The following is a 9,022-nucleotide window of genomic DNA, read 5'->3' as shown; positions in this document are numbered from 1 at the left end:
CCTGCTCTGAGAGAGAGGCAGATCCTCAGGTTAGAACAGCTTGAGAGGCTCCCTGTGCTCACCAACCCCCTTTGCATCCTGCACCATGCTCTGAGCTGTGCCAGATGGGAGAAGACACCTGCCCATCTTGGCACTGCCCTTCTCTGAGCCCTCATCACCTCGTGCTAGGTGGGTGCAACGTGCTCAACTCTTCTGGGACACAGCCTGGGTGAGAGGAGAAAGGGCAGTCTCAGCCCTGGTCTGGATGCCTTTCCACCTGACATGAAAAGCACTGCTTCTGCCTCCCCTTCATTCCAGCACAAAGGTGGTGCTCCAAATAATGAGAGTTTGCCAGGTGAAAGTGTCCTTGTGATAAACTGTGGAATTTTCATCACATTTCCTTTATCTGACCCACCTCAGACTTGCAACAAGAGGCTTTTCTCACTGGCAGCCCCTCACACAGGGAAAGGGAGAGCCAGGAGGTCCAACTGAGTTACAAATGCCTGACAGGCCACAACCCAAATGATGTTAGGAGCCTGTCACCCTGACTGTGTGAATTAATGCACAGCCTATTTATAGGAGCACAAGGGTGCTAACCACACTCATGATGTTTAGCTTTGTGCTGAAGGCTGTTTAACTCCATTGCAGGAGCAGCATTGAGCTGTTCTCTGCAGGAGTATGGCACTGCTTGGGCACACCATGGTGCCAAAATGAGGGTTGGGAGGAACATTTCTGCATTCAACCCCACAAAAAGCAAGGCTTTGTGGTCTGCAATGTTTTCCCACATTGCAATGGGAAATCAAACCTCCTTCCCTGACCTAGTTTGGTACTTGGCAACTAGCCTGTCTTCTCAGTACCACTGAAATCATGAGTGAGATACATGCCCTCAGCCCACTTTAGAAAAATCTCTTGGCTCTGATTTCCCAAAATCTGCAGTTCCTGGGATCCTCTGCATTGAGAACAAAATTCAAGCCCTGTCCTGGCTTTGCACTTGAGCATGGCTGGGGCAGAGTGTGCAGAGATGACACCAAGGCAGCGTCTGCTGCACTGCACTTGCCTCTGCAAACATCCTAAATGTGAGCTGTGACACCAGGTGGACATTCTGGCTGCAAGGACTCAAGCAAATTCAGCAAAAGGGGTGGGATACATCCCCTTTATTAAAAGGGGCCAGGTTCAGCACCTTCAGCATGGAGAGTGGAGTTTGGGATAAATGGTCTTGAAACTCAATGTTTTTAAGAGCAGTTGTGACATGAGAGGGACACAGCAGGGTCTGCTGCCATCTCCAAACGTCTCTGCACAACACCCAGGGCACTGCACACCCCTGCTCCATCCTGGCTGGTCTCTGCTGTCACTGCAGCTGTCACCTTGTGGCTTTGCTCTTTCTGTGCAGTGAGCAGCACTGAGCAGCAAGGCTTGCCCTGCTCCCTGTTATGTCAAGGGCAGCACAAACTGCTGAGCTCACGTGTGGACTGTGGGGCTGTGGGGAGAAGATTTCCATCTCCCATGGGACTTGGCTTTCACTGGGATCCCCACCCATGGAGAAGCTCAGACCTTCCCTTCCAGACTTTCTCTTTTTTCTGGTTATTCCTGATCTTGCCCTCCTCTCAAGGCAGGGCTGTGGGAGGTGGTGGCTCCCTGCTCCATGTCCCCTCACCCAGGCAGGGCACAGCCCAGCCTGGTGCCCAGCTGACCTGGGCCTTTGGGTTGAGGAAACCGTGGTTGAGCTGATGTCACCAGACTGGCATCCAGCATACTCACACACCACCCGTGGCGTGTCCCATCCCTGCCCCTGCAATCCTGAGAAATGGGGAGTGACACGTGTTTTTTTCCAGAAAGCAATCTCTTCAGATCAAATTAATTCTGTGATTTCCAGGTGCTTCCTCCTCCACACAACTGATGAAGACTTCCTGAAGCTAACGGCCAAGGCTGCTCAAAGCCAGGACATTTAATTTAATCTTTTGTTCTTGGGGACTTTCTGTAGCTTGGTGACTCTGGGTGCTACTTCTTTGTCACTCATAGCCCAAAGCCCTAAAGCTGCCAGCAAAGAGACATTTTAGGGGGAAGAGGGAGGCAGGGTGGGAAGTGGTTTGTGTGTGGGTTTGAGCCTGTGGGGGCTGCACTGAAAGCTCTTTGCAAGAGCCTCCCTGTTGGGCTGATGTTTGGGTGTGGGCTGAGGGCAGTGCTGTGAGTCCAGCCCAGGGTCCACCACAGATGGCCTCAAAGGAGCCTGCAGCTGAATCCCACTGCCTCAGGGTGAGGCCAGCAGTCACCAGGAGCTGTGGTAACCGAAGGTTGTGTTTAAAGGCACCAGAAGACCTCTCCTTCCCAATTTGAGGGGGTGCTTCTTGAGTAGGATGTCTGCATTTGGGCAACACTGTAAGTTCTCTGTGCATTAAGAGGAACTGAGATTTTGATGGGATCACCTTGTGTTGTGCATCTATTTCCTCTCTCCCACTTATCAGGGGTTGGATTATGTTGCTTATGTTAAAGTCTGAAATACAGATGAAGCTGTGAAGCATGAACAGTAAGTGCTACTCATCAGTAGATAGCCTAGAAGCACATCCCATTAATAAGGGGTGACAAGTGAATAAAATGCCTTTTACTCCCTGCTCAAGAAAATTTTATTCACTGCTTTTTAGCATAATTTATTGTTGGGTTTGAGCCAGAATGTTTTTATTTTTGTGTGGATCTACATTTGCATTTTCTCACGGCTATTCTATAACCTGACTGCATTGCCAGTATACACAGTGCTGGCATTACAACATTTTCAGAGCCTGTAAAAGACATAGAGCAGAAATTTAGAGGACATACCCCACACCTGTGTCCTACCAGGGCAACCACCAGTACTTCTCTTACAGGTACAATCCCTCCTGACACAGATCTCAAAGATCCTTTGGTAAAGTGTATTTTTTTATTATTTTTTCAAGAAATGCTAAGCATTTCCTTATCCAGCTTTTTGTTTGAGCAAGAGGCAGTGTCCTGGTGCTGAGCTGCAGCTTTCTTGCCTTTCTTACCCTCCTCATCAGGCAGGTTTGTCCTGATGAGGACAATGTCCCATTTAAAAGTGAGGCTTTTAAATGCTGTGGATTATAAACTAACCAGTTTAAAACGTACAAACCCAAAGTCTTCGTGGTTACTGCAGTATTGCCCTGAAGGGACAGGCCTGGCTGATGCTTTCAGTAAGCTCAAGTCCCTCTTCTTAGCACTGGTTTCACTTGTGCCTGCAGTTGAGCCCTTCTTGCCTGCCAGCCGGGAGGTCGACACCCCTGTTACACAAGCGAATGTCGTCGGTGTTTTCCTTCTTGATTGTTCTGCGTAATTTGGATTCCACGAGCGGCGCTCGGCTTATGTCATTGCACTGCTTTAATGGTGTTTTTCTTGGCTGCAGGTTTGATTTTCTTGGCGCTGCAGCCAGGGCATCTCTGCAGACACGGACACTCGATAGCCGCACACGCCGCTTCCCCGCCGGCGCACCTTGCGCTCGCCCCTGCAACACCAAACTGCAAAGGACCAAACCAAACTGGCTCTGCAATCCTTCCCTTGCCCATTCACAATGGCCAACACGCTCCTCTGCTCCTTTCTTTTTCATGTATCAGTACCTGGATTGAAGCTGTTACTGTAATACATGAAAATTTTAAAGTTTTCATTATGACAGCAGTGCCTAGAAAATACCTGCAAGGATCAGGAAAAATTTGTTCTGCATAGACAAAACCCAACAGCCCTGGTTGTCAAATGCTTCTGCTCTAACCTTCACGTGAGACAACAAAGGGATAAGGACAGGAAAACAGGATCATCAGGAAATGATAATGCAGTGGTGTTACCCATCATGATAGATGCATATGCTTGGCATCGGTCATTTTCAGACCTTTGTCAGCAGCTGTGCAAAGGATTTCAGAGGAACTTGTAAGGATATCTAGGTACTTTTTGGTGCTTACATTCTGGTTGTCCTTTTCTGGATGTACATCTTCACAACAGAATGAGTTTGGGATTGTATTTTTTTCCTGAGCTGTTTAGCAAAGCTATTCTTTATTCCTGATAATTCTGTTTTCAAGGATCTCCAGAAACACAGGATTCCTAAAACAGTAGTGCAGGGCATTTGATGGACTCATGCAAATCCTCACGTTTTTTCTTCCCAGTACTGTTATAAAACATTTTGGATTTCCTTGTATGAGCTGACAGTCAAACCATACGTGTTTTGTTAAGAACTGTGTTTTCTTATATATTTTTCTTATATATTACCCAATTATATTTCTCGCCTGTGCTGTTTGTAAAAGAAAGACAATGCAATCAGCTCCCCCCAAAACACCCTCTTTCTCCTCTAAAGCCATCAGAAGTTACAATCTGCATCTTCCTTTCCTCTCCCCCTGTCCATGCACTTCTGTGCTCTCTGCCCAGGGATGATCCCTGCACCCCTGTGTCCTGCTCTTTGGATGAAACACAATGTCAGGAATCACAAAGCTGAGTGAGGTCTGGCAGGGGCTGGTGTCCCTGGCTCCCACAGAGGCAGTGAACTCCCAAAAGCATGGAGAGGAAAGAGAGAAGGGAAAATTGATGGGGCTGTGAGCTGACACACAGACCAGAACAGGCAGACACTTCTCAGAAGGAACCTCCAAAGTAAATACGATTGTGCAAGCCATTTCTGTGCCACATTTCCAAAGAGAGACCTTCCTGTTTCTCTTTCACATATGGCCACTCAGAAGTGCATGTTTGGATGCCCCAGGGTTGAACAAAGAGAAGTTAAGATCATGCTGTCAGCTGCGCTCCAGATCTGGGCACGCAGCACCCTGAGCTCGTTCTGCAGAGGAGAAGGAAAGCCATGACACTCCAAAAGCAACTAGGGTTTGCTCTTGTGCCAGGATGGCCTTTCTAAAAGAAATATTTCTCTTTCTCCCCATCCCTCAGTCTTTAACCAGCCAGCCAGTTTCCTTCCTCTGCCCTCTATGTTGTTTTTAGGCCTTTTTTGGGGACAAGCAGCATCCCCAAGGAGAAGGACTTGGGGGTGCTGGTGGATGAGAAGCTCGGCATGAGCTGGCAGCGTGTGCTGGTAGCCCAGAAAGACAATCATGTTTGGGCTGCATCTAAAAGAGCATGGCCAGCAGGCCAGATGCTCCCCCTCTGCCCCACTCTGTTGAGACCCCACCTGGAATGCTGTACCCACCTCTGGGGGACCGGCAGAAGAAGGACAAGGACCTGTTGGAGAAAGTTCAGAGGAGAACAACAAAGGTACTCAGAGGGGTGAAGCACCCCTGCTATGGAAACTGGTGGAGAAAGTTGGGATTGTTCAGCTTGGAGAAGAGAGGGGTCCAGGGAGAAGTTGGAGCACTTTCCGCTACCTAAAGGGGCTACAAGAGAGAAAGGGACTTTTTATAAATGTTTGTAGGGATAGGACAAGGGGGAATGACTTCAAACTGAAAGAGGGCAGGTTTTGTTAGATATTAGGGGGAAATTCTTTACTCTGAGGTTGGTGAGGCACTGACACTTGAACAGAGAAGTTGTGGATAACCCATCTATGGACGTGTTCAAGGCCAGGCTGGATGAGGCTTGGAGCAACCTGGTCTCGTGGAAGGTGTCCCCATGGCAGTGACCTTGGAAACAGATGGCTTTTAAGGCCCTTTCCAACCAAATGACCCTGTGATTCTACAATATGAGGGATCAGAACCCCAACTGACCCCCCCTGGCAGCTGTGTCTGAGGAAGGCTCCTCACTGGTCCCAAGGCATCCACACAGAGGATGGTGGCCAGACAGGAGCTATTCCTCCATGCCTCATTCAGCACAGTGGTGACGGGGCATCAGCACAGGAGCCCCTGAGCCTGCTCTGAATCATCCTCTGGAAGGACTTCACTTCCTTGCTCTCTGATCCAAGGCTGCTTTCTTGGCAGAGGTCTCCCCCCAGCAGTCAGTGGTAAACTCCCTGCTATGGCTGGTTGGTGTTTTTCCAGTGTTTGCTCTGATACACAATTAATGAAACGTAAGTGCCTCCATTTATTGCTCTCTAGGGAATCCCTTGGATTGCAAGTCCTGGCCTTTGGGGACATTTCTATTGTTTCAGCTGCCACCAAAGCTAAATCACGCTCTCATGAGTGCAGTGGGAGGGAGCTCACCTGCCCCTGTGCCCTGGCACTGCTTGCAGTTGTGTCTGCAATGGCAGACACGCCACAGCGGCTCTGGCATTACAAGGTGACAGCTACCCGTGAGCTCTGGGCTCTGTCACCAGCCCAAGCAAGGTCAAATCACTTTGAAATAGTTGACTGATCTTTCAGCATCAACAAGCAACCTTGGAAAACTGCAAGGAAATTCTGAGAGAGGGAAATAGTTTGACATAATTCAGGTAAACAAAACAAAGCAATCTGTGAGCTCTGTGCTTCAGGCCCACTGCCAAATCTGCCAGGTCTCCTCTCCAAGGGCTTCACCTGCCCGAGGAGCAAAGGTGACTCAATCCAACCTGTGTTTGGCCACGTCCTGGTTTAGAGATGTGCCTGTATTTTTGAAGTGCCTGCATGGTAGTCATTCCCTGCTGGCAGGAGACCTTCTTGATGCATTTGGTGTTGGAGTTGGACAGCCCAAGAAAGCCCACAAGGGCTCCCGAGCACAGTGTCCAAGGTCACAGGTACCTGGATTGATGGCTGCTCTCTTTAGAAGGTTGGTTTATGAAGGAGAGGCTTTCCTCTGCCAATCCTTGCTGATGGAAAACACCTGCTTGGCACCGGCTGGATCTTTCTAGATCCCAGAAATGTCTGATTAAAGCCAAGCAAAACAAGGAGCTGTGGATTCTGGGGAGGTTTTACCCAGAGCTAGGGATGGGTCTCACTGCCAGCTGTCCTGCCCTGCTCAAGGCACTCTGGCTGCACAGCACAGAGGACGTGGGAGCTGTGACAGCACCTCAGACACCCTGCAGGTCCCAGAGCAGCATTGCCAGGGAAAAGAGAGATCCTTGTTTGCCTCAAAAGGCTGAGCCATTACCTGCAGTGCACCAGGAGCTGCTTGGACAGCTTCAGGGGCAGGTGGACAGGCAGAGGCCTCACTGTGGGACTGTCCTGTTCCCTGAGCCAGCCACCCCCATGGGTTTGAGTGAGCCCTGGGTCAAAGCAGACACACAGCAAGGGGAAGGGACCAGGGAAAGGGTATCACAGGTTTGGTTGTCACAGCCTGTGTCACTCCACATGTTAAGCCCATGAGAAGCTGACAGAAGCTTGTTCTGATTTCTCATTTTACCTTATGGATGAAGATCCCTTCTCCTGAGGGGTGAAGCATTTAAATATTTTCAAGAGTCCATCTAATCAATATTGCTCTGATAATCTAATTACTAAGGTGAAGCCAAGGCAGTTGATTAGTACAAGCCACTTACAGCACGAACAGGTCAGAACTCTGAGTCCAGGTTTGGTTTTTTCCACCTCTTTGACTTGAAAGGTTTTCAGAGAGTTTGCAGGACCACAACACAGGTCTAGGCTGGCCAGCACAAGGTCTGTTTTTGCAGGCATCTGCTGCTTTTACCCACAGTGTTGATGTAAGCAATTCTCACCTTCTTCCTCTCTCCTGTGTCAGGCACTGACTAGAGTTCAAATAATTCAAGATCTATCATTTTCAGAGACCTTTTAACCACTTCCTTTCACAGTGCAGCCTCACAAACCCTTCTGTCTGGCTGCAGATCACAGCTTGAATAAACTGCCTTGCATTTGCACCCTGCTTCAACCCATCTCCAAAGGCAGCAGCAGTTCCCAAAGAACCGCAGGTTGGATGGCCCAGGGCAGTGTTTAAGGACACCCCAACCACCCCAGAGCGAGCAGCAGCGCCTGCTGGGCTGTGCTCACCCACCTCGTGTCAAACACCAGTGCACTTTGGGCAGAGCTCACAGACTTCGCTGCTTTTCCTTATTCCACACACACGGGATTATTTTAAAATAGAAACTTCTTAGGAAGCTCTTAGACATTCACAGGGCCCAGCCTGTTTGAGCAAGGTGCTTCACTTGAGGCATTTGAGCAGCCCTGCTGAGATCCGTGGGCAGCTGCACATGGTCAAGAGCCCAGTGAAACCCAAGGGCCAGAGGATTTCCTGACTATGGGGCATCCACTGGAGCAGAACAGCAACAAACACATCTAACAGCATATTTATATGTGTTAGATGAGAACAACTTGTTCAGCAGCGCTCTGCTACTGCAACAGTTACATTTATGCATGTAAAAATCCCGCAAAATCTGGCACAAACTCACTGTGGTTTGATGCAAAATAGCCTAAAAACAACTGCAACGACAACACCTCCAGCAGAGCTTGCTATTAAAAATCCCCTTAAAATAAAGCAGAGAGAGAGAGAAAAATAGCAGTGATGATTTCCTCATTCACAATCAGCCAGAGAAGAGAACTGCTAGCATTTGGTTAGATATTTATCACCCACTGGCTGCAGTATCAGCCTGGCTTACTTCAGCATCAGGCACTTAACGTGTGCCATGAGAACCCTTCCTCTGCACACAGAGCTCAGCTGGGTCAGGCTCAGACACACACCCAAAAACAGGGGTGGGAAGGTGACTTGCAAATAGCACCAAAGCCAAAATGAGTATTTGAGGAAGCTTAGCTTCAGGCTGTTTCCAAGCAGCAGTGTTAAATACTCACGACGCACAAATAAACCTTGATTTTTGGTCAATCTGTCACCAACAACTGTACCTGCTGCCAGTGGAAAAAGCTGGAAGAAAAACTGTTCTATAAAACTGAGCTGTGAAACAATTTCAGCATAGGGTCATGCAGGTAACTGTAAGCAGAAAAATCACTGGGTTGGGCCTGGTCCTGGGAAGCTTGAGGTTGTTTGCCATTGAATTTCAGCAAAAGATAGGATACCTGCTTCTCTCATTTAAGGTACCCTGGGAGATATTAGAACAAACCCCATGAATTATCACCTTCATGGTATTGTTTTTGCCTTTTTCTGGCTCCCTGCAAGGGCAGGACAACCCATATCAATCCCATTCCCAGGTTTTTAATGTAAGCACTGCCAGCAACCAGACACAATCACTATTTTTATTAAAAAAATACTATCATGGCTAAAAAACAAACTCTGT

Source organism: Prinia subflava, chromosome 9 (assembly GCF_021018805.1).
Source record: "Prinia subflava isolate CZ2003 ecotype Zambia chromosome 9, Cam_Psub_1.2, whole genome shotgun sequence".
Lineage (NCBI taxonomy): Eukaryota > Metazoa > Chordata > Aves > Passeriformes > Cisticolidae > Prinia > Prinia subflava.
Note: the sequence above shows the minus strand (reverse complement) of the source record.